The sequence below is a fragment of the Anabas testudineus genome, chromosome 21 (genome assembly GCF_900324465.2).
Source record: "Anabas testudineus chromosome 21, fAnaTes1.2, whole genome shotgun sequence".
NCBI lineage: Eukaryota > Metazoa > Chordata > Actinopteri > Anabantiformes > Anabantidae > Anabas > Anabas testudineus.
In genome coordinates, this window is record NC_046629.1 from 14,304,351 (window position 1) to 14,308,720 (window position 4,370).

The following is a 4,370-nucleotide window of genomic DNA, read 5'->3' on the forward strand; positions in this document are numbered from 1 at the left end:
TTAATAGTTTTTGGAATGCCTCATTAATAATATAATAATAGATAGCACTGTACTTTACAGCTCGGAAAGTATAGGGTAATAGTGGGGTAATATTAAGGTGATAACCAGTTAAGAGAGCTTGTAATAGTTGGATAAAAGGTAAAGGTAGTAAAGGTAATAAGGTAATGTTTACATATTAACAATGCAACAATGGGTAATTATTTTAATAATACAACTTTTATAAAGTTATATCATGGTAATTATCAAAGTTATAACCCTGTAATAGTGGCTAAATCAGGTATTAGCAGGTTCTAGCCACATGGGTATTAATTATTTTGTTTATGTGATAACATACTCTGACATATACTCTGTCATATTTTTACATGTAATGTTATTTAGATTTTATTTCATTTTTTATTTTATCAATTTGCCTTTGTGCGCATGTGAAGCACGTTCAACTGCCACGTATGAAAAATCCTGTACAAACATATTCGACTTGATTAAATTTCTTTGTGAGAGACTGCTGATAAAACAACGTGTACTTTTGTTAAAATGAGAGCACAGCAGCTGCACAATTAAATTAAAGATGAAAAGCCAGTAGACACATCCACCCTTGAGATAATAAACTGCTTAAAAACACAGTGTATAAATCCATAAATACAAACTAGTGGAATGCAGTTTAGCTCTCTACTGTTCATGACTTATTTCAGAGGCTCTTCTCCTGCAGCTACAGGCATTTGAATAACTTGCCATATTGCCTGTGCTTCAAGGCACAAGGATGAAGTGTGCAGTCACATGACGGCGTGCCTGCAAATAAGCAGGCGAACCTTCCATCGGGGTTCCACTGCATGATCGACAGACACGCAGTCCTGTATTTCACACCCCTGTGCCGAAGCAAAAATAGATAAAGAATATCATGTGTAAATTAGCAACACATTTTTTCTGCTGCTGGTGTGAAAACCCAAAAGCAAAAAATGGAAACAACTAAAGCATACATGAAACGTCTTGAGATGTCAACACCTGCCCTGAGAGCCAGCTGGCTGGGTGAATCCCGCTGGGAGCTTCATCGCTGATTGTATGACGCACTACATGGTTTTCTCTGGTGGATAAAGCAGTGAGGCTCAATGCTTTATCCACCAGTATAACACTTGAACAATACTAATATTTGGTCTTTCCTAGTGTTTGTCTATAAACATTATGACGGTCTGTGTCACTGAAATTCATGTGATATAGCCACTGTGAGCGGTGACTTTAGAACAGATGGGCGATTATGAACTGTCTATCTATCTTCTGACGTGGCTTTACTGTACGAGGAAATCTTTAGGGGTAGAAGACTGAAGAGTGATCAGGATTGCTGATCAACACATGTATAGGCTCACTGTTGATAAATCCACGCCATCCAAAGGAGGAATAACAGCGGCCTGACCGTGAGTCAAAGTGTGTCAGTTGTGGCTGACAAGTGAAAAAAGGAGAAGAGGTCAAATGAGGAGCCACATGTTTAATCGAGTCATTCTGATGTCTCTGAATTCATTGTATTAGCATCTTTTTGTCTGTTGGCAATTCATTTTCTCTCTTAATAACAGTATTGACTTGTGGCTCTGTGGTTAAAAACTCCCTTCAAACCCAGGGGAATGAATAGTCTTCATTTATTGATCATATCTTAGAATATCACACAGAGAGTCTTTTTAGCCACTTATTGGTTTCAGAAGTAGAATTGTAATTGTCATTTATCTGTGTCTGACAACAAACAAATCTCTTTCTTTGGATGAGGAGCCCTACTGTACGACAACTGGATTAACTTCACTTCGTGATGGTGAAAATCATGCGATGTACGATTGAAAGCTCCAGAGCAGCGACCCAGTGATGATGAATGAGAAGTAGAACTGAACGTTTGCAATACCTTACATGAAATGACACTCATTGTCGTAGCGCATTCAGGCAACGTGCAGGCAACCATTTGAATTCTACAGAAGCTGTTGAACGTGCAAGTATTTTACTGCACTATTCTCACTTCATTAGATACTGTGGGCAACAATATGCCTAATCAATCACAGCATTATTTCCATTCATCTGTATCTACATAACCTACCTCCTAATCTTCTTTGGTAGCTCTGCTGTTATTATTATTTTCATTTAAAACCAATTTGCCGCTAATTGGTTCGTTTATGAAAATAACAGAAAAAAAACAATAAGAAAAATAAACAAAACAGTAACGGATCATCAAAATGAGAACACCCAAATTAATTTAATTGACTACTAAAACACCCAGCCTCTAGAAAAAAGAGTTTAATCAGATATTTGTACTTTACTTTCTTATAGAGTTTTGTTTGTTTCTAATAAAATAATACCATCTTTGCTCTTTTTCTGCAGCTGAAGAGTGGCAGCAGTATCCTGGAGCATCAAACATGTTTGTATACACACTCAGGGGGCATCTCTTCATGCTGATTTTGCTCATAGCAGAAATAAATTCAGAGGCCCATCAGTCAGAGAGGTAGGAGTGATCTTTCTTCCTCCACAGTTTCACACTGAGGCTATAAACTGATCTCTGTCACAGAAGGAACAAAGCAGACTTACCCGACAGTACACATGCAGCTGCAGCATACAGCAGAAGGATTATTGCCTCAGTGGAGCTTTCTATTTGGATATTATACTATCTGTACTCAAAGCTGAAGTACCAGATGTGATTTCCTGTTATGTTTTGATTCCACGGGATGCTCCTTCTTCTCCGAAGAAAGCATGCAACATTCATACCAAAAAAGATGGAGGATTCAGTATGTGTGAAGGAGAGCCAGTGTTCCAGCACCGTTTCAGCTCATACAGCATTTGACCTACCGTGTTGATTAGTAAACAAAAAATCATCCTTAAACACCAACAGCCTGCTGTTGCTTTCCTCTGTTTTGCAGATGAGTTGTGATGGATGTTGTGACTGCCCGGAGATGTGTGAGCTGCCATCCTGGGCTCATCTGGCCCATGACGGCCCTGAGGCAGTGGCTGTCATCACCAGAACAGACCTCCAGCTCCTGGCTGTGGCTTTCACTGGGCAGAGGCCGGCTAATGAGGGCATTATCTGATCAGCGCCTTCAGCCTGACACAAACTTAGCCGCCAGCACATCTGATTTGACCTTTTTCCACCTGCTCTCAAGATAAACGACCAGGAGATTCACACAATATAGTCACAGGAGAAAGGAGGTCATGGATATTGTATTATTTCCAAAAAGGGAATATCTGTAGAGCTGAAATAAAGGAGTATGATTTTATGTAACTTAATTCCATTTTTTTTTAAAAAGGAAAAAATAGGTGTGTCTTTTTTTTTTATTTGACTTGTGGAAATTTTTTTTGGTCAAGACCTCTGAATCAGGTTGATCATTTTTTCAGTAGTTCTCAATTTGACATTTTGGGAAATTAGAGAATGGAAAAGACACATTTGTCGGTCTATAAAATGTAAAGCAACAGCAGTTAACTTAAAGCTGGAAACACTGGGACACAGTTTGGTGACTAAAAACAACGACCACTAAAATGCACTTATTATTAGTTTTGCAAAATGGCCATATATTTTTTTGTCTAGTTTGTATTAAACAACATTGGATCAATTGAATAAAGCCTAATGTTATTAGTTTTGCTAAACCAATGCCAGAAGCTTTCTTCCTCAAGTTTCTGCTGAGGTTAACAGCCCAACAAGAAGGCAATGCTATGGGTTTTGTCAGTATTTATTCATAAACACAGTCACTAAAAATTAAAATATTAATTGGTGATGGTGACAGAGGAAAGTGAATGAAAATGCTGCCAATTTGCACCCAGTCCATCAACTAGTGGTTGAGATATTTCATTAAAATGTAATTTTACTGGTGTCAAAGTTAACATGATTCCTCCTCTTGCATATGTGAATATCTGTACAAAAAAGGCTGTGGCAAATCATCTGATTGTTGAGATATTTCTGTCTGAACCAAAGTGGAGGAACAACCAACCCACCACCTGTCACCGCTCTCCCTAGAGCCAACCTGCTAGCACTGCCGAGAACAGAGTTTTCCAACAATGATTCAATATGTCATTGGAGAGTCTGCAGACTGTGATGACGGCTTTATCAGATTTAAACATTTAGAAATTCTTTAATTAAAAAGTGTTAATATGACCCAGAGTCTGAAGTGATTAAACAAGTGGTGCTGTTATTTATAAAAATGCTTTCAATCAGTGATGGAGCCACTGAGGCACTGTCCTCGGTACGCCTCCATGGTGAAGGGTAATTGGTGTGTTTGCATGTACGTGGCTCCATCACACAGCTGAATGGTGTCATTAGCAAAAACATGCACCAGCTGCAGAGAAAACAGCAGCTAGCGATCACGCCGTCATGCACTCAACTTCAAACAACGCTTCAAAGCTGAGAACAGTGTTGG